We start from the raw sequence: 22,704 nt of genomic DNA, 5'->3' as shown, positions 1-22,704 counted from the left end.
TCCAACGAAATCCTCAATGAGGTCCAAATATCCACTTGCAGACTTTACAAACAGAGTGTTCCCAAACTGCTCTATGAAAAGAAAGGTTAAACACTGTGAGTGGAACCCACACATCACAAAGTGGTTTCTGAAAATGATTCTCTCTGGTTTTTATACGAAGATATTTCCTTTTCTACCGTTGGCCCCAAAGCGCTTGAAATGTCCACTTGCAAATTCCACAAAAAGAGGGTTGCAAATCTGCTCTGTCTAAAGGAAGGTTCACCTCTGTGAGTTGTACAAACGCAAAGCAAAGAACTTACTGAGAATTCTTCTGTCAAGCTTTAGATGAAGAAATCCCGTTTCCAACGAAATCCTCATAGAGGTCCAAATATCCACTTGCAGACTTTACAAACAGAATGTTTCCAAAGTGCTCTATGAAAAGAAAGGTTATACTCTGTGAGTGGAACCCACACATCACAAAGTGGTTTCTGAGAATGATTCTCTGTAGTTTTTATACGAAGATATTTCCCTTTCTACAGTTGGCCCCAAAACGGGTGAAGTCTCCGCTTGTAAATTCCACAAAAAGAGTGTTTCAAATCTTCTCTGCCTAAAGGAAGGTTCAACTCTGTGAGTTGTACACACGCAAAACAAAGAAGTTACTGAGAATTCTTCTGTCTAGCATTAGATGAAAAATCCCTTTTCCAACGAAATCCTCAAAGAGGTCCAAATATCCACTTCCAGACTTTACAAACAGAGTGTTTCCAAAGTGCTCTATGAAGGGAAAGGTTAAACTCGGTTAGTGGAACGCACACATCACAAAGTGGTTTCTGAAAATGATTCTCTTTTGTTTTTATATGAAGATATTTACTTTTCTACCTTTGGCCCCAAAGCGCTTGAAATGTCCACTTGCAAATTCCACAAAAAGAGGGTTTCAAATCTGCTCTGTCTAAAGGAAGGTTCAACTCTGTGAGTTGTACAAACGCAAAGCAAAGAACTTACTGAGAATTCTTCTGTCTAGCATTAGATGAAGAAATCCCGTTTCCAAAGAAATCCTCAAAGAGGTCCAAATATCCACTTGCAGACTTTACAAACAGAGTGTTTCCAAACTGCTCTATGAAAAGAAAGGTTAAACTCTGTGAGTGTAACCCACACATCACAAAGAGATTTCTGAAAATGATTCTCTCTAGTTTTTATACGAAGATATTTCCTTTTCTACCGTTGGCCCCAAAGCGCTTGAAATCTCCACTTGCAAATTCCACAAAAAGAGGGTTGCAGATCTGCTCTTCCTAAAGAAAGGTTCAACTCTGTGAGTTGTACACACGCAACCCAAAGAAGTTACTGAGAATTCTTCTGTCTAGCATTAGATGAAGAAATCCCGTTTCCAACGAAATCCTCATAGAGCTCCAAATATCCACTTGCAGACTTTACAAACAGAATGTTTCCAAACTGCTCTATGAAAACAAAGGTTAAACTCTGTGAGTGGAACACACACATCACAAAGTGGTTTCTGAGAATGATTCTCTGTAGTTTTTATACGAAGATATTTCCTTTTCTACCGTTGGCCCCAAAGCGCTTGAAATGTCCACTTGCAAATTCCACAAAAAGAGGGTTTCAAATCTGCTCTGTCTAAAGGAAGGTTCAACTCTGTGAGTTGTACAAACGCAAAGCAAAGAACTTACTGAGAATTCTTGTGTCTAGCATTAGATGAAGAAATCCCGTTTCCAACGAAATCCTCAAAGAGGTCCAAATATCCACTTGCAGACTTTACAAACAGAGTGTATCCAAACTGCTCTATGAAAAGAAAGGTTAAAGTCTGTGAGTGGAACGCACACATCAGAAAGTGGTTTCTGAAAATGATTCTCTCTAGTTTTATACGAAGATATTTCCTTTTCAACCGTTGGCCCCAAAGCGCTTGAAATGTCCACTTGCAAATTCCACAAAATGAGGGTTGCAAATCTCCTCTTCCTAAAGAAAGGTTCAACTTTGTGAGATGTACACACGCAACCCAAAGAAGTTACTGAGAATTCTCCTGTCAAGCGTTAGATGAAGAAATCCCGTTTCCAACGAAATCCTCAAAGAGGTCCAAATATCCACTTGCAGACTTTACAAACAGAATGTTTCAAAAGTGCTCAACGAAAAGAAAGGCTAAACCCTGTGAGTAGAATGAAAACATCACAAAGTGGTTTCTCAGAATGATTCTCTGTAGTTTTTTTACGAAGATATTTCCTTTTCTACCGTTGGCCCCAAAGCGCTTGAAATGTCCACTTGCAAATTCCACAAAAAGAGGGTTTCAAATCTGCTCTGTCTAAAGGAAGGTTCAACTCTGTGAGTTGAACACACGCAACCCAAAGAAGTTACTGAGAATTCTTCTGTCTAGCATTAGATGAAGAAATCCCGTTTCCAACGAAATCCTCAAAGAGGTCCAAATATCCACTTGCAGACTATACAATCAGAGTGTTTCCAAACTGCTCTATGAAAAGAAAGGTTAAACTCTGTGAGTGGAACGCGCACATCACAAAGTGATTTCTGAAAATGATTCTCTGTAGTTTTTATACGAAGATATTTCCTTTTCTACCGTTGGCCCCAAAGCGCTTGAAATGTCCACTTGCAAATTCCACAAAAAGAGGGTTTGAAATCTGCCCTGTCAAAAGGAAGGTTCAACTCTGTGAGTTGTGCAAACTCAAAGCAAAGAACTTACTGAGAATTCTTCTGTCTAGCATTAGATGAAGAAATCCCGTTTCCAACGAAATCCTAGAAGAGGTCAAATAGCCACTTGCAGACTTTACAAACAGAGTGTTTCCAAACTTCTCTATGAAAAGAAAGGTTAAAATCTGTGAGTGGAACGCACACATCAGAAAGTGGTTTCTGAAAATGATTGTCTCCAGTTTTTATACGAAGATATTTCCTTTTCTACCGTTGGCCCCAAAGCGCTTGAAATGTCCACTTGCAAATTCCACAAAATGAGGGTTGCAAATCTCCTCTTCCTAAAGAAAGGTTCAACTCTGTGAGTTGTACACACGCAACCCAAAGAAGTTACTGAGAATTCTTCTGTCAAGCTTTAGATGAAGAAAAACCGTTTCCAACGAAATCCTCATAGAGATCCAAATATCCACATGCAGACTTTACAAACAGAAAGTTTCCAAAGTGCTCTATGAAAAGAAAGGTTAAACTCTGTGAGTGGAACACACACATCACAAAGTGGTTTCTGAGAATGATTCTCTGTAGTTTTTATACGAAGATATTCCCTTTTCTACCGTTGGCCCCAAAGCGCTTGAAATGTCCACTTGCAAACTCCACAAAAACAGGGTTTCAAATATGCTCTGTCTAAAGGAAGGTTCAACTCTGTGAGTTGTACAAACGCAAAGCAAAGAACTTGCTGAGAATTCTTCTGTCTAGCATTAGATGAAGAAATCCCGTTTCCAACGAAATCCTCAATGAGGTCCAAATATCCACTTACAGACTTTACAAACAGAGTGTTCCCAAACTGCTCTATGAAAAGAAAGGTTAAACACTGTGAGTGGAACCCACACATCACAAAGTGGTTTCTGAAAATGATTCTCTCTGGTTTTTATACGAAGATATTTCCTTTTCTACCGTTGGCCCCAAAGCGCTTGAAATGTCCACTTGCAAATTCCACAAAAAGAGGGTTGCAAATCTGCTCTGTCTAAAGGAAGGTTCACCTCTGTGAGTTGTACAAACGCAAAGCAAAGAACTTACTGAGAATTCTTCTGTCAAGCTTTAGATGAAGAAATCCCGTTTCCAACGAAATCCTCATAGAGGTCCAAATATCCACTTGCAGACTTTACAAACAGAATGTTTCCAAAGTGCTCTATGAAAAGAAAGGTTATACTCTGTGAGTGGAACCCACACATCACAAAGTGGTTTCTGAGAATGATTCTCTGTAGTTTTTATACGAAGATATTTCCCTTTCTACAGTTGGCCCCAAAACGGGTGAAGTCTCCGCTTGTAAATTCCACAAAAAGAGTGTTTCAAATCTTCTCTGCCTAAAGGAAGGTTCAACTCTGTGAGTTGTACACACGCAAAACAAAGAAGTTACTGAGAATTCTTCTGTCTAGCATTAGATGAAAAATCCCTTTTCCAACGAATTCCTCAAAGAGGTCCAAATATCCACTTCCAGACTTTACAAACAGAGTGTTTCCAAAGTGCTCTATGAAGGGAAAGGTTAAACTCGGTTAGTGGAACGCACACATCACAAAGTGGTTTCTGAAAATGATTCTCTTTTGTTTTTATATGAAGATATTTACTTTTCTACCTTTGGCCCCAAAGCGCTTGAAATGTCCACTTGCAAATTCCACAAAAAGAGGGTTTCAAATCTGCTCTGTCTAAAGGAAGGTTCAACTCTGTGAGTTGTACAAACGCAAAGCAAAGAACTTACTGAGAATTCTTCTGTCTAGCATTAGATGAAGAAATCCCGTTTCCAAAGAAATCCTCAAAGAGGTCCAAATATCCACTTGCAGACTTTACAAACAGAGTGTTTCCAAACTGCTCTATGAAAAGAAAGGTTAAACTCTGTGAGTGTAACCCACACATCACAAAGAGATTTCTGAAAATGATTCTCTCTAGTTTTTATACGAAGATATTTCCTTTTCTACCGTTGGCCCCAAAGCGCTTGAAATCTCCACTTGCAAATTCCACAAAAAGAGGGTTGCAGATCTGCTCTTCCTAAAGAAAGGTTCAACTCTGTGAGTTGTACACACGCAACCCAAAGAAGTTACTGAGAATTCTTCTGTCTAGCATTAGATGAAGAAATCCCGTTTCCAACGAAATCCTCATAGAGCTCCAAATATCCACTTGCAGACTTTACAAACAGAATGTTTCCAAACTGCTCTATGAATACAAAGGTTAAACTCTGTGAGTGGAACACACACATCACAAAGTGGTTTCTGAGAATGATTCTCTGTAGTTTTTATACGAAGATATTTCCTTTTCTACCGTTGGCCCCAAAGCGCTTGAAATGTCCACTTGCAAATTCCACAAAAAGAGGGTTTCAAATCTGCTCTGTCTAAAGGGAGGTTCAACTCTGTGAGTTGTACAAACGCAAAGCAAAGAACTTACTGAGAATTCTTGTGTCTAGCATTAGATGAAGAAATCCCGTTTCCAACGAAATCCTCAAAGAGGTCCAAATATCCACTTGCAGACTTTACAAACAGAGTGTATCCAAACTGCTCTATGAAAAGAAAGGTTAAAGTCTGTGAGTGGAACGCACACATCAGAAAGTGGTTTCTGAAAATGATTCTCTCTAGTTTTATACGAAGATATTTCCTTTTCAACCGTTGGCCCCAAAGCGCTTGAAATGTCCACTTGCAAATTCCACAAAATGAGGGTTGCAAATCTCCTCTTCCTAAAGAAAGGTTCAACTTTGTGAGATGTACACACGCAACCCAAAGAAGTTACTGAGAATTCTCCTGTCTAGCGTTAGATGAAGAAATCCCGTTTCCAACGAAATACTCAAAGAGGTCCAAATATCCACTTGCAGACTTTACAAACAGAATGTTTCAAAAGTGCTCAACGAAAAGAAAGGCTAAACCCTGTGAGTAGAATGAAAACATCACAAAGTGGTTTCTCAGAATGATTCTCTGTAGTTTTTTTACGAAGATATTTCCTTTTCTACCGTTGGCCCCAAAGCGCTTGAAATGTCCGCTTGCAAATTCCACAAAAAGAGGGTTTCAAATCTGCTCTGTCTAAAGGAAGGTTCAACTCTGTGAGTTGTACAAACGCAAAGTAAAGAAGTTTCTGAGAATTCTTCTGTCTAGCATTAGATGAAGAAATCCCGTTTCCAACGAAATCCTCAAAGAGGTCCAAATATCCACTTGCAGACTTTACAAACAGAGTGTTTCCAAACTGTTCTATGAAAAGAAAGGTTAAACTCTGTGAGTGGAACGCACACATCACAAAGAGGTTTCTGAAAATGATTCTCTGTAGTTTTTATACGAAGATATTTCCTTTTCTACCGTTGGCCCCAGAGCGCTTGAAATCTCCACTTGCAAATTCCACAAATAGAGGGTTTCAAATCTGCTCTTCCTAAAGAAAGGTTCAACTCTGTGAGTTGAACACACGCAACCCAAAGAAGTTACTGAGAATTCTTCTGTCTAGCATTAGATGAAGAAATCCCGTTTCCAACGAAATCCTCAAAGAGGTCCAAATATCCACTTGCAGACTATACAATCAGAGTGTTTCCAAACTGCTCTATGAAAAGAAAGGTTAAACTCTGTGAGTGGAACGCGCACATCACAAAGTGATTTCTGAAAATGATTCTCTGTAGTTTTTATACGAAGATATTTCCTTTTCTACCGTTGGCCCCAAAGCGCTTGAAATGTCCACTTGCAAATTCCACAAAAAGAGGGTTTGAAATCTGCCCTGTCAAAAGGAAGGTTCAACTCTGTGAGTTGTGCAAACTCAAAGCAAAGAACTTACTGAGAATTCTTCTGTCTAGCATTAGATGAAGAAATCCCGTTTCCAACGAAATCCTAGAAGAGGTCAAATAGCCACTTGCAGACTTTACAAACAGAGTGTTTCCAAACTGCTCTATGAAAAGAAAGGTTAAAATCTGTGAGTGGAACGCACACATCAGAAAGTGGTTTCTGAAAATGATTGTCTCCAGTTTTTATACGAAGATATTTCCTTTTCTACCGTTGGCCCCAAAGCGCTTGAAATGTCCACTTGCAAATTCCACAAAATGAGGGTTGCAAATCTCCTCTTCCTAAAGAAAGGTTCAACTCTGTGAGTTGTACAAACGCAACCCAAAGAAGTTACTGAGAATTCTTCTGTCAAGCTTTAGATGAAGAAAAACCGTTTCCAACGAAATCCTCATAGAGATCCAAATATCCACATGCAGACTTTACAAACAGAATGTTTCCAAAGTGCTCTATGAAAAGAAAGGTTAAACTCTGTGAGTGGAACACACACATCACAAAGTGGTTTCTGAGAATGATTCTCTGTAGTTTTTATACGAAGATATTCCCTTTTCTACCGTTGGCCCCAAAGCGCTTGAAATGTCCACTTGCAAACTCCACAAAAACAGGGTTTCAAATATGCTCTGTCTAAAGGAAGGTTCAACTCTGTGAGTTGTACAAACGCAAAGCAAAGAACTTGCTGAGAATTCTTCTGTCTAGCATTAGATGAAGAAATCCCGTTTCCAACGAAATCCTCAATGAGGTCCAAATATCCACTTGCAGACTTTACAAACAGAGTGTTCCCAAACTGCTCTATGAAAAGAAAGGTTAAACACTGTGAGTGGAACCCACACATCACAAAGTGGTTTCTGAAAATGATTCTCTCTGGTTTTTATACGAAGATATTTCCTTTTCTACCGTTGGCCCCAAAGCGCTTGAAATGTCCACTTGCAAATTCCACAAAAAGAGGGTTGCAAATCTGCTCTGTCTAAAGGAAGGTTCACCTCTGTGAGTTGTACAAACGCAAAGCAAAGAACTTACTGAGAATTCTTCTGTCAAGCTTTAGATGAAGAAATCCCGTTTCCAACGAAATCCTCATAGAGGTCCAAATATCCACTTGCAGACTTTACAAACAGAATGTTTCCAAAGTGCTCTATGAAAAGAAAGGTTATACTCTGTGAGTGGAACCCACACATCACAAAGTGGTTTCTGAGAATGATTCTCTGTAGTTTTTATACGAAGATATTTCCCTTTCTACAGTTGGCCCCAAAACGGGTGAAGTCTCCGCTTGTAAATTCCACAAAAAGAGTGTTTCAAATCTTCTCTGCCTAAAGGAAGGTTCAACTCTGTGAGTTGTACACACACAAAACAAAGAAGTTACTGAGAATTCTTCTGTCTAGCATTAGATGAAAAATCCCTTTTCCAACGAAATCCTCAAAGAGGTCCAAATATCCACTTCCAGACTTTACAAACAGAGTGTTTCCAAAGTGCTCTATGAAGGGAAAGGTTAAACTCGGTTAGTGGAACGCACACATCACAAAGTGGTTTCTGAAAATGATTCTCTTTTGTTTTTATATGGAGATATTTACTTTTCTACCTTTGGCCCCAAAGCGCTTGAAATGTCCACTTGCAAATTCCACAAAAAGAGGGTTTCAAATCTGCTCTGTCTAAAGGAAGGTTCAACTCTGTGAGTTGTACAAACGCAAAGCAAAGAACTTACTGAGAATTCTTCTGTCTAGCATTAGATGAAGAAATCCCGTTTCCAAAGAAATCCTCAAAGAGGTCCAAATATCCACTTGCAGACTTTACAAACAGAGTGTTTCCAAACTGCTCTATGAAAAGAAAGGTTAAACTCTGTGAGTGTAACCCACACATCACAAAGAGATTTCTGAAAATGATTCTCTCTAGTTTTTATACGAAGATATTTCCTTTTCTACCGTTGGCCCCAAAGCGCTTGAAATCTCCACTTGCAAATTCCACAAAAAGAGGGTTGCAGATCTGCTCTTCCTAAAGAAAGGTTCAACTCTGTGAGTTGTACACACGCAACCCAAAGAAGTTACTGAGAATTCTTCTGTCTAGCATTAGATGAAGAAATCCCGTTTCCAACGAAATCCTCATAGAGCTCCAAATATCCACTTGCAGACTTTACAAACAGAATGTTTCCAAACTGCTCTATGAAAACAAAGGTTAAACTCTGTGAGTGGAACACACTCATCACAAAGTGGTTTCTGAGAATGATTCTCTGTAGTTTTTATACGAAGATATTTCCTTTTCTACCGTTGGCCCCAAAGCGCTTGAAATGTCCACTTGCAAATTCCACAAAAAGAGGGTTTCAAATCTGCTCTGTCTAAAGGAAGGTTCAACTCTGTGAGTTGTACAAACGCAAAGCAAAGAACTTACTGAGAATTCTTGTGTCTAGCATTAGATGAAGAAATCCCGTTTCCAACGAAATCCTCAAAGAGGTCCAAATATCCACTTGCAGACTTTACAAACAGAGTGTATCCAAACTGCTCTATGAAAAGAAAGGTTAAAGTCTGTGAGTGGAACGCACACATCAGAAAGTGGTTTCTGAAAATGATTCTCTCTAGTTTTATACGAAGATATTTCCTTTTCAACCGTTGGCCCCAAAGCGCTTGAAATGTCCACTTGCAAATTCCACAAAATGAGGGTTGCAAATCTCCTCTTCCTAAAGAAAGGTTCAACTTTGTGAGATGTACACACGCAACCCAAAGAAGTTACTGAGAATTCTCCTGTCAAGCGTTAGATGAAGAAATCCCGTTTCCAACGAAATCCTCAAAGAGGTCCAAATATCCACTTGCAGACTTTACAAACAGAATGTTTCAAAAGTGCTCAACGAAAAGAAAGGCTAAACCCTGTGAGTAGAATGAAAACATCACAAAGTGGTTTCTCAGAATGATTCTCTGTAGTTTTTTTACGAAGATATTTCCTTTTCTACCGTTGGCCCCAAAGCGCTTGAAATGTCCACTTGCAAATTCCACAAAAAGAGGGTTTCAAATCTGCTCTGTCTAAAGGAAGGTTCAACTCTGTGAGTTGAACACACGCAACCCAAAGAAGTTACTGAGAATTCTTCTGTCTAGCATTAGATGAAGAAATCCCGTTTCCAACGAAATCCTCAAAGAGGTCCAAATATCCACTTGCAGACTATACAATCAGAGTGTTTCCAAACTGCTCTATGAAAAGAAAGGTTAAACTCTGTGAGTGGAACGCGCACATCACAAAGTGATTTCTGAAAATGATTCTCTGTAGTTTTTATACGAAGATATTTCCTTTTCTACCGTTGGCCCCAAAGCGCTTGAAATGTCCACTTGCAAATTCCACAAAAAGAGGGTTTGAAATCTGCCCTGTCAAAAGGAAGGTTCAACTCTGTGAGTTGTGCAAACTCAAAGCAAAGAACTTACTGAGAATTCTTCTGTCTAGCATTAGATGAAGAAATCCCGTTTCCAACGAAATCCTAGAAGAGGTCAAATAGCCACTTGCAGACTTTACAAACAGAGTGTTTCCAAACTGCTCTATGAAAAGAAAGGTTAAAATCTGTGAGTGGAACGCACACATCAGAAAGTGGTTTCTGAAAATGATTGTCTCCAGTTTTTATACGAAGATATTTCCTTTTCTACCGTTGGCCCCAAAGCGCTTGAAATGTCCACTTGCAAATTCCACAAAATGAGGGTTGCAAATCTCCTCTTCCTAAAGAAAGGTTCAACTCTGTGAGTTGTACAAACGCAACCCAAAGAAGTTACTGAGAATTCTTCTGTCAAGCTTTAGATGAAGAAAAACCGTTTCCAACGAAATCCTCATAGAGATCCAAATATCCACATGCAGACTTTACAAACAGTATGTTTCCAAAGTGCTCTATGAAAAGAAAGGTTAAACTCTGTGAGTGGAACACACACATCACAAAGTGGTTTCTGAGAATGATTCTCTGTAGTTTTTATACGAAGATATTCCCTTTTCTACCGTTGGCCCCAAAGCGCTTGAAATGTCCACTTGCAAACTCCACAAAAACAGGGTTTCAAATATGCTCTGTCTAAAGGAAGGTTCAACTCTGTGAGTTGTACAAACGCAAAGCAAAGAACTTGCTGAGAATTCTTCTGTCTAGCATTAGATGAAGAAATCCCGTTTCCAACGAAATCCTCAATGAGGTCCAAATATCCACTTGCAGACTTTACAAACAGAGTGTTCCCAAACTGCTCTATGAAAAGAAAGGTTAAACACTGTGAGTGGAACCCACACATCACAAAGTGGTTTCTGAAAATGATTCTCTCTGGTTTTTATACGAAGATATTTCCTTTTCTACCGTTGGCCCCAAAGCGCTTGAAATGTCCACTTGCAAATTCCACAAAAAGAGGGTTGCAAATCTGCTCTGTCTAAAGGAAGGTTCACCTCTGTGAGTTGTACAAACGCAAAGCAAAGAACTTACTGAGAATTCTTCTGTCAAGCTTTAGATGAAGAAATCCCGTTTCCAACGAAATCCTCATAGAGGTCCAAATATCCACTTGCAGACTTTACAAACAGAATGTTTCCAAAGTGCTCTATGAAAAGAAAGGTTATACTCTGTGAGTGGAACCCACACATCACAAAGTGGTTTCTGAGAATGATTCTCTGTAGTTTTTATACGAAGATATTTCCCTTTCTACAGTTGGCCCCAAAACGGGTGAAGTCTCCGCTTGTAAATTCCACAAAAAGAGTGTTTCAAATCTTCTCTGCCTAAAGGAAGGTTCAACTCTGTGAGTTGTACACACGCAAAACAAAGAAGTTACTGAGAATTCTTCTGTCTAGCATTAGATGAAAAATCCCTTTTCCAACGAAATCCTCAAAGAGGTCCAAATATCCACTTCCAGACTTTACAAACAGAGTGTTTCCAAAGTGCTCTATGAAGGGAAAGGTTAAACTCGGTTAGTGGAACGCACACATCACAAAGTGGTTTCTGAAAATGATTCTCTTTTGTTTTTATATGAAGATATTTACTTTTCTACCTTTGGCCCCAAAGCGCTTGAAATGTCCACTTGCAAATTCCACAAAAAGAGGGTTTCAAATCTGCTCTGTCTAAAGGAAGGTTCAACTCTGTGAGTTGTACAAACGCAAAGCAAAGAACTTACTGAGAATTCTTCTGTCTAGCATTAGATGAAGAAATCCCGTTTCCAAAGAAATCCTCAAAGAGGTCCAAATATCCACTTGCAGACTTTACAAACAGAGTGTTTCCAAACTGCTCTATGAAAAGAAAGGTTAAACTCTGTGAGTGTAACCCACACATCACAAAGAGATTTCTGAAAATGATTCTCTCTAGTTTTTATACGAAGATATTTCCTTTTCTACCGTTGGCCCCAAAGCGCTTGAAATCTCCACTTGCAAATTCCACAAAAAGAGGGTTGCAGATCTGCTCTTCCTAAAGAAAGGTTCAACTCTGTGAGTTGTACACACGCAACCCAAAGAAGTTACTGAGAATTCTTCTGTCTAGCATTAGATGAAGAAATCCCGTTTCCAACGAAATCCTCATAGAGCTCCAAATATCCACTTGCAGACTTTACAAACAGAATGTTTCCAAACTGCTCTATGAAAACAAAGGTTAAACTCTGTGAGTGGAACACACACATCACAAAGTGGTTTCTGAGAATGATTCTCTGTAGTTTTTATACGAAGATATTTCCTTTTCTACCGTTGGCCCCAAAGCGCTTGAAATCTCCACTTGCAAATTCCACAAAAAGAGGGTTTCAAATCTGCTCTGTCTAAAGGAAGGTTCAACTCTGTGAGTTGTACAAACGCAAAGCAAAGAACTTACTGAGAATTCTTGTGTCTAGCATTAGATGAAGAAATCCCGTTTCCAACGAAATCCTCAAAGAGGTCCAAATATCCACTTGCAGACTTTACAAACAGAGTGTATCCAAACTGCTCTATGAAAAGAAAGGTTAAACTCTGAGAGTGGAACGCACACATCAGAAAGTGGTTTCTGAAAATGATTCTCTCTAGTTTTATACGAAGATATTTCCTTTTCAACCGTTGGCCCCAAAGCGCTTGAAATGTCCACTTGGAAATTCCACAAAATGAGGGTTGCAAATCTCCTCTTCCTAAAGAAAGGTTCAACTTTGTGAGATGTACACACGCAACCCAAAGAAGTTACTGAGAATTCTCCTGTCAAGCGTTAGATGAAGAAATCCCGTTTCCAACGAAATCCTCAAAGAGGTCCAAATATCCACTTGCAGACTTTACAAACAGAATGTTTCAAAAGTGCTCAACGAAAAGAAAGGCTAAACCCTGTGAGTAGAATGAAAACATCACAAAGTGGTTTCTCAGAATGATTCTCTGTAGTTTTTTTACGAAGATATTTCCTTTTCTACCGTTGGCCCCAAAGCGCTTGAAATGTCCACTTGCAAATTCCACAAAAAGAGGGTTTCAAATCTGCTCTGTCTAAAGGAAGGTTCAACTCTGTGAGTTGAACACACGCAACCCAAAGAAGTTACTGAGAATTCTTCTGTCTAGCATTAGATGAAGAAATCCCGTTTCCAACGAAATCCTCAAAGAGGTCCAAATATCCACTTGCAGACTATACAATCAGAGTGTTTCCAAACTGCTCTATGAAAAGAAAGGTTAAACTCTGTGAGTGGAACGCGCACATCACAAAGTGATTTCTGAAAATGATTCTCTGTAGTTTTTATACGAAGATATTTCCTTTTCTACCGTTGGCCCCAAAGCGCTTGAAATGTCCACTTGCAAATTCCACAAAAAGAGGGTTTGAAATCTGCCCTGTCAAAAGGAAGGTTCAACTCTGTGAGTTGTGCAAACTCAAAGCAAAGAACTTACTGAGAATTCTTCTGTCTAGCATTAGATGAAGAAATCCCGTTTCCAACGAAATCCTAGAAGAGGTCAAATAGCCACTTGCAGACTTTACAAACAGAGTGTTTCCAAACTGCTCTATGAAAAGAAAGGTTAAAATCTGTGAGTGGAACGCACACATCAGAAAGTGGTTTCTGAAAATGATTGTCTCCAGTTTTTATACGAAGATATTTCCTTTTCTACCGTTGGCCCCAAAGCGCTTGAAATGTCCACTTGCAAATTCCACAAAATGAGGGTTGCAAATCTCCTCTTCCTAAAGAAAGGTTCAACTCTGTGAGTTGTACAAACGCAACCCAAAGAAGTTACTGAGAATTCTTCTGTCAAGCTTTAGATGAAGAAAAACCGTTTCCAACGAAATCCTCATAGAGATCCAAATATCCACATGCAGACTTTACAAACAGAATGTTTCCAAAGTGCTCTATGAAAAGAAAGGTTAAACTCTGTGAGTGGAACACACACATCACAAAGTGGTTTCTGAGAATGATTCTCTGTAGTTTTTATACGAAGATATTCCCTTTTCTACCGTTGGCCCCAAAGCGCTTGAAATGTCCACTTGCAAACTCCACAAAAACAGGGTTTCAAATATGCTCTGTCTAAAGGAAGGTTCAACTCTGTGAGTTGTACAAACGCAAAGCAAAGAACTTGCTGAGAATTCTTCTGTCTAGCATTAGATGAAGAAATCCCGTTTCCAACGAAATCCTCAATGAGGTCCAAATATCCACTTGCAGACTTTACAAACAGAGTGTTCCCAAACTGCTCTATGAAAAGAAAGGTTAAACACTGTGAGTGGAACCCACACATCACAAAGTGGTTTCTGAAAATGATTCTCTCTGGTTTTTATACGAAGATATTTCCTTTTCTACCGTTGGCCCCAAAGCGCTTGAAATGTCCACTTGCAAATTCCACAAAAAGAGGGTTGCAAATCTGCTCTGTCTAAAGGAAGGTTCACCTCTGTGAGTTGTACAAACGCAAAGCAAAGAACTTACTGAGAATTCTTCTGTCAAGCTTTAGATGAAGAAATCCCGTTTCCAACGAAATCCTCATAGAGGTCCAAATATCCACTTGCAGACTTTACAAACAGAATGTTTCCAAAGTGCTCTATGAAAAGAAAGGTTATACTCTGTGAGTGGAACCCACACATCACAAAGTGGTTTCTGAGAATGATTCTCTGTAGTTTTTATACGAAGATATTTCCCTTTCTACAGTTGGCCCCAAAACGGGTGAAGTCTCCGCTTGTAAATTCCACAAAAAGAGTGTTTCAAATCTTCTCTGCCTAAAGGAAGGTTCAACTCTGTGAGTTGTACACACGCAAAACAAAGAAGTTACTGAGAATTCTTCTGTCTAGCATTAGATGAAAAATCCCTTTTCCAACGAAATCCTCAAAGAGGTCCAAATATCCACTTCCAGACTTTACAAACAGAGTGTTTCCAAAGTGCTCTATGAAGGGAAAGGTTAAACTCGGTTAGTGGAACGCACACATCACAAAGTGGTTTCTGAAAATGATTCTCTTTTGTTTTTATATGAAGATATTTACTTTTCTACCTTTGGCCCCAAAGCGCTTGAAATGTCCACTTGCAAATTCCACAAAAAGAGGGTTTCAAATCTGCTCTGTCTAAAGGAAGGTTCAACTCTGTGAGTTGTACAAACGCAAAGCAAAGAACTTACTGAGAATTCTTCTGTCTAGCATTAGATGAAGAAATCCCGTTTCCAAAGAAATCCTCAAAGAGGTCCAAATATCCACTTGCAGACTTTACAAACAGAGTGTTTCCAAACTGCTCTATGAAAAGAAAGGTTAAACTCTGTGAGTGTAACCCACACATCACAAAGAGATTTCTGAAAATGATTCTCTCTAGTTTTTATACGAAGATATTTCCTTTTCTACCGTTGGCCCCAAAGCGCTTGAAATCTCCACTTGCAAATTCCACAAAAAGAGGGTTGCAGATCTGCTCTTCCTAAAGAAAGGTTCAACTCTGTGAGTTGTACACACGCAACCCAAAGAAGTTACTGAGAATTCTTCTGTCTAGCATTAGATGAAGAAATCCCGTTTCCAACGAAATCCTCATAGAGCTCCAAATATCCACTTGCAGACTTTACAAACAGAATGTTTCCAAACTGCTCTATGAAAACAAAGGTTAAACTCCGTGAGTGGAACACACACATCACAAAGTGGTTTCTGAGAATGATTCTCTGTAGTTTTTATACGAAGATATTTCCTTTTCTACCGTTGGCCCCAAAGCGCTTGAAATGTCCACTTGCAAATTCCACAAAAAGAGGGTTTCAAATCTGCTCTGTCTAAAGGAAGGTTCAACTCTGTGAGTTGTACAAACGCAAAGCAAAGAACTTACTGAGAATTCTTGTGTCTAGCATTAGATGAAGAAATCCCGTTTCCAACGAAATCCTCAAAGAGGTCCAAATATCCACTTGCAGACTTTACAAACAGAGTGTTCCCAAACTGTTCTATGAAAAGAAAGGTTAAACACTGTGAGTGGAACCCACACATCACAAAGTGGTTTCTGAAAATGATTCTCTCTGGTTTTTATACGAAGATATTTCCTTTTCTACCGTTGGCCCCAAAGCGCTTGAAATGTCCACTTGCAAATTCCACAAAAAGAGGGTTGCAAATCTGCTCTGTCTAAAGGAAGGTTCACCTCTGTGAGTTGTACAAACGCAAAGCAAAGAACTTACTGAGAATTCTTCTGTCAAGCTTTAGATGAAGAAATCCCGTTTCCAACGAAATCCTCATAGAGGTCCAAATATCCACTTGCCGACTTTACAAACAGAATGTTTCCAAAGTGCTCTATGAAAAGAAAGGTTATACTCTGTGAGTGGAACCCACACATCACAAAGTGGTTTCTGAGAATGATTCTCTGTAGTTTTTATACGAAGATATTTCCCTTTCTACAGTTGGCCCCAAAACGGGTGAAGTCTCCGCTTGTAAATTCCACAAAAAGAGTGTTTCAAATCTTCTCTCCCTAAAGGAAGGTTCAACTCTGTGAGTTGTACACACGCAAAACAAAGAAGTTACTGAGAATTCTTCTGTCTAGCATTAGATGAAAAATCCCTTTTCCAACGAAATCCTCAAAGAGGTCCAAATATCCACTTCCAGACTTTACAAACAGAGTGTTTCCAAAGTGCTCTATGAAGGGAAAGGTTAAACTCGGTTAGTGGAACGCACACATCACAAAGTGGTTTCTGAAAATGATTCTCTTTTGTTTTTATATGAAGATATTTACTTTTCTACCTTTGGCCCCAAAGCGCTTGAAATGTCCACTTGCAAATTCCACAAAAAGAGGGTTTCAAATCTGCTCTGTCTAAAGGAAGGTTCAACTCTGTGAGTTGTACAAACGCAAAGCAAAGAACTTACTGAGAATTCTTCTGTCTAGCATTAGATGAAGAAATCCCGTTTCCAAAGAAATCCTCAAAGAGGTCCAAATATCCACTTGCAGACGTTACAAACAGAGTGTTTCCAAACTGCTCTATGAAAAGAAAGGTTAAACTCTGTGAGTGTAACCCACACATCACAAAGAGATTTCTGAAAATGATTCTCTCTAGTTTTTATACGAAGATATTTCCTTTTCTACCGTTGGCCCCAAAGCGCTTGAAATCTCCACTTGCAAATTCCACAAAAAGAGGGTTGCAGATCTGCTCTTCCTAAAGAAAGGTTCAACTCTGTGAGTTGTACACACGCAACCCAAAGAAGTTACTGAGAATTCTTCTGTCTAGCATTAGATGAAGAAATCCCGTTTCCAACGAAATCCTCATAGAGCTCCAAATATCCACTTGCAGACTTTACAAACAGAATGTTTCCAAACTGCTCTATGAAAACAAAGGTTAAACTCTGTGAGTGGAACACACACATCACAAAGTGGTTTCTGAGAATGATTCTCTGTAGTTTTTATACGAAGATATTTCCTTTTCTACCGTTGGCCCCAAAGCGCTTGAAATGTCCACTTGCAAATTCCACAAAAAGAGGGTTTCAAATCTGCTCTGTCTAAAGGAAGGTTCAACTCTGTGAGTTGTACAAACGCAAAGCAAAGAACTTACTGAGAATTCTTGTGTCTAGCATTAGATGAAGAAATCCCGTTTCCAACGAAATCCTCAAAGAGGTCCAAATATCCACTTGCAGACTTTACAAACAGAGTGTATCCAAACTGCTCTATGAAAAGAAAGGTTAAAGTCTGTGAGTGGAACGCACACATCAGAAAGTGGTTTCTGAAAATGATTCTCTCTAGTTTTATACGAAGATATTTCCTTTTCAACCGTTGGCCCCAAAGCGCTTGAAATGTCCACTTGCAAATTCCACAAAATGAGGGTTGCAAATCTCCTCTTCCTAAAGAAAGGTTCAACTTTGTGAGATGTACACACGCAACCCAAAGAAGTTACTGAGAATTCTCCTGTCAAGCGTTAGATGAAGAAATCCCGTTTCCAACGAAATCCTCAAAGAGGTCCAAATATCCACTTGCAGACTTTACAAACAGAATGTTTCAAAAGTGCTCAACGAAAAGAAAGGCTAAACCCTGTGAGTAGAATGAAAACATCACAAAGTGGTTTCTCAGAATGATTCTCTGTAGTTTTTTTACGAAGATATTTCCTTTTCTACCGTTGGCCCCAAAGCGCTTGAAATGTCCACTTGCAAATTTCACAAAAAGAGGGTTTCAAATCTGCTCTGTCTAAAGGAAGGTTCAACTCTGTGAGTTGTACAAACGCAAAGTAAAGAAGTTTCTGAGAATTCTTCTGTCTAGCATTAGATGAAGAAATCCCGTTTCCAACGAAATCCTCAAAGAGGTCCAAATATCCACTTGCAGACTTTACAAACAGAGTGTTTCCAAACTGCTCTATGAAAAGAAAGGTTAAACTCTGTGAGTGGAACGCACACATCACAAAGAGGTTTCTGAAAATGATTCTCTGTAGTTTTTATACGAAGATATTTCCTTTTCTACCGTTGGCCCCAGAGCGCTTGAAATCTCCACTTGCAAATTCCACAAATAGAGGGTTTCAAATCTGCTCTTCCTAAAGAAAGGTTCAACTCTGTGAGTTGAACACACGCAACCCAAAGAAGTTACTGAGAATTCTTCTGTCTAGCATTAGATGAAGAAATCCCGTTTCCAACGAAATCCTCAAAGAGGTCCAAATATCCACTTGCAGACTATACAATCAGAGTGTTTCCAAACTGCTCTATGAAAAGAAAGGTTAAACTCTGTGAGTGGAACGCGCACATCACAAAGTGATTTCTGAAAATGATTCTCTGTAGTTTTTATACGAAGATATTTCCTTTTCTACCGTTGGCCCCAAAGCGCTTGAAATCTCCACTTGCAAATTCCACAAAAAGAGGGTTTGAAATCTGCCCTGTCAAAAGGAAGGTTCAACTCTGTGAGTTGTGCAAACTCAAAGCAAAGAACTTACTGAGAATTCTTCTGTCTAGCATTAGATGAAGCAATCCCGTTTCCAACGAAATCCTCAAAGAGGTCCAAATATCCACTTGCAGACTTTACAAACAGAATGTTTCAAAAGTGCTCAACGAAAAGAAAGGCTAAACCCTGTGAGTAGAATGAAAACATCACAAAGTGGTTTCTCAGAATGATTCTCTGTAGTTTTTTTACGAAGATATTTCCTTTTCTACCGTTGGCCCCAAAGCGCTTGAAATGTCCACTTGCAAATTCCACAAAAAGAGGGTTTCAAATCTGCTCTGTCTAAAGGAAGGTTCAACTCTGTGAGTTGTACAAACGCAAAGTAAAGAAGTTTCTGAGAATTCTTCTGTCTAGCATTAGATGAAGAAATCCCCTTTCCAACGAAATCCTCAAAGAGGTCCAAATATCCACTTGCAGACTTTACAAACAGAGTGTTTCCAAACTGCTCTATGAAAAGAAAGGTTAAACTCTGTGAGTGGAACGCACACATCACAAAGAGGTTTCTGAAAATGATTCTCTGTAGTTTTTATACGAAGATATTTCCTTTTCTACCGTTGGCCCCAGAGCGCTTGAAATCTCCACTTGCAAATTCCACAAATAGAGGGTTTCAAATCTGCTCTTCCTAAAGAAAGGTTCAACTCTGTGAGTTGAACACACGCAACCCAAAGAAGTTACTGAGAATTCTTCTGTCTAGCATTAGATGAAGAAATCCCGTTTCCAACGAAATCCTCAAAGAGGTCCAAATATCCACTTGCAGACTATACAATCAGAGTGTTTCCAAACTGCTCTATGAAAAGAAAGGTTAAACTCTGTGAGTGGAACGCGCACATCACAAAGTGATTCCTGAAAATGATTCTCTGTAGTTTTTATACGAAGATATTTCCTTTTCTACCGTTGGCCCCAAAGCGCTTGAAATGTCCACTTGCAAATTCCACAAAAAGAGGGTTTGAAATCTGCCCTGTCAAAAGGAAGGTTCAACTCTGTGAGTTGTGCAAACTCAAAGCAAAGAACTTACTGAGAATTCTTCTGTCTAGCATTAGATGAAGAAATCCCGTTTCCAACGAAATCCTAGAAGAGGTCAAATAGCCACTTGCAGACTTTACAAACAGAGTGTTTCCAAACTGCTCTATGAAAAGAAAGGTTAAAATCTGTGAGTGGAACGCACACATCAGAAAGTGGTTTCTGAAAATGATTGTCTCCAGTTTTTATACGAAGATATTTCCTTTTCTACCGTTGGCCCCAAAGCGCTTGAAATGTCCACTTGCAAATTCCACAAAATGAGGGTTGCAAATCTCCTCTTCCTAAAGAAAGGTTCAACTCTGTGAGTTGTACAAACGCAACCCAAAGAAGTTACTGAGAATTCTTCTGTCAAGCTTTAGATGAAGAAAAACCGTTTCCAACGAAATCCTCATAGAGATCCAAATATCCACATGCAGACTTTACAAACAGAATGTTTCCAAAGTGCTCTATGAAAAGAAAGGTTAAACTCTGTGAGTGGAACACACACATCACAAAGTGGTTTCTGAGAATGATTCTCTGTAGTTTTTATACGAAGATATTCCCTTTTCTACCGTTGGCCCCAAAGCGCTTGAAATGTCCACTTGCAAACTCCACAAAAACAGGGTTTCAAATATGCTCTGTCTAAAGGAAGGTTCAACTCTGTGAGTTGTACAAACGCAAAGCAAAGAACTTGCTGAGAATTCTTCTGTCTAGCATTAGATGAAGAAATCCCGTTTCCAACGAAATCCTCAATGAGGTCCAAATATCCACTTGCAGACTTTACAAACAGAGTGTTCCCAAACTGCTCTATGAAAAGAAAGGTTAAACACTGTGAGTGGAACCCACACATCACAAAGTGGTTTCTGAAAATGATTCTCTCTAGTTTTTATACGAAGATATTTCCTTTTCTACCGTTGGCCCCAAAGCGCTTGAAATGTCCACTTGCAAATTCCACAAAAAGAGGGTTGCAAATCTGCTCTGTCTAAAGGAAGGTTCACCTCTGTGAGTTGTACAAACGCAAAGCAAAGAACTTACTGAGAATTCTTCTGTCAAGCTTTAGATGAAGAAATCCCGTTTCCAACGAAATCCTCATAGAGGTCCAAATATCCACTTGCAGACTTTACAAACAGAATGTTTCCAAAGTGCTCTATGAAAAGAAAGGTTATACTCTGTGAGTGGAACCCACACATCACAAAGTGGTTTCTGAGAATGATTCTCTGTAGTTTTTATACGAAGATATTTCCCTTTCTACAGTTGGCCCCAAAACGGGTGAAGTCTCCGCTTGTAAATTCCACAAAAAGAGTGTTTCAAATCTTCTCTGCCTAAAGGAAGGTTCAACTCTGTGAGTTGTACACACGCAAAACAAAGAAGTTACTGAGAATTCTTCTGTCTAGCATTAGATGAAAAATCCCTTTTCCAACGAAATCCTCAAAGAGGTCCAAATATCCACTTCCAGACTTTACAAACAGAGTGTTTCCAAAGTGCTCTATGAAGGGAAAGGTTAAACTCGGTTAGTGGAACGCACACATCACAAAGTGGTTTCTGAAAATGATTCTCTTTTGTTTTTATATGAAGATATTTACTTTTCTACCTTTGGCCCCAAAGCGCTTGAAATGTCCACTTGCAAATTCCACAAAAAGAGGGTTTCAAATCTGCTCTGTCTAAAGGAAGGTTCAACTCTGTGAGTTGTACAAACGCAAAGCAAAGAACTTACTGAGAATTCTTCTGTCTAGCATTAGATGAAGAAATCCCGTTTCCAAAGAAATCCTCAAAGAGGTCCAAATATCCACTTGCAGACTTTACAAACAGAGTGTTTCCAAACCGCTCTATGAAAAGAAAGGTTAAACTCTGTGAGTGTAACCCACACATCACAAAGAGATTTCTGAAAATGATTCTCTCTAGTTTTTATACGAAGATATTTCCTTTTCTACCGTTGGCCCCAAAGCGCTTGAAATCTCCACTTGCAAATTCCACAAAAAGAGGGTTGCAGATCTGCTCTTCCTAAAGAAAGGTTCAACTCTGTGAGTTGTACACACGCAACCCAAAGAAGTTACTGAGAATTCTTCTGTCTAGCATTAGATGAAGAAATCCCGTTTCCAACGAAATCCTCATAGAGCTCCAAATATCCACTTGCAGACTTTACAAACAGAATGTTTCCAAACTGCTCTATGAAAACAAAGGTTAAACTCTGTGAGTGGAACACACACATCACAAAGTGGTTTCTGAGAATGATTCTCTGTAGTTTTTATACGAAGATATTTCCTTTTCTACCGTTGGCCCCAAAGCGCTTGAAATGTCCACTTGCAAATTCCACAAAAAGAGGGTTTCAAATCTGCTCTGTCTAAAGGAAGGTTCAACTCTGTGAGTTGTACAAACGCAAAGCAAAGAACTTACTGAGAATTCTTGTGTCTAGCATTAGATGAAGAAATCCCGTTTCCAACGAAATCCTCAAAGAGGTCCAAATATCCACTTGCAGACTTTACAAACAGAGTGTATCCAAACTGCTCTATGAAAAGAAAGGTTAAAGTCTGTGAGTGGAACGCACACATCAGAAAGTGGTTTCTGAAAATGATTCTCTCTAGTTTTATACGAAGATATTTCCTTTTCAACCGTTGGCCCCAAAGCGCTTGAAATGTCCACTTGCAAATTCCACAAAATGAGGGTTGCAAATCTCCTCTTCCTAAAGAAAGGTTCAACTTTGTGAGATGTACACACGCAACCCAAAGAAGTTACTGAGAATTCTCCTGTCAAGCGTTAGATGAAGAAATCCCGTTTCCAACGAAATACTCAAAGAGGTCCAAATATCCACTTGCAGACTTTACAAACAGAATGTTTCAAAAGTGCTCAACGAAAAGAAAGGCTAAACCCTGTGAGTAGAATGAAAACATCACAAAGTGGTTTCTCAGAATGACTCTCTGTAGTTTTTTTACGAAGATATTTCCTTTTCTACCGTTGGCCCCAAAGAGCTTGAAATGTCCACTTGCAAATTCCACAAAAAGAGGGTTTCAAATCTGCTCTGTCTAAAGGAAGGTTCAACTCTGTGAGTTGTACAAACG

The sequence above is a fragment of the Gorilla gorilla genome, chromosome 10 (assembly GCF_029281585.2).
Source record: "Gorilla gorilla gorilla isolate KB3781 chromosome 10, NHGRI_mGorGor1-v2.1_pri, whole genome shotgun sequence".
Lineage (NCBI taxonomy): Eukaryota > Metazoa > Chordata > Mammalia > Primates > Hominidae > Gorilla > Gorilla gorilla.
This window is presented reverse-complemented; position numbering follows the sequence as displayed.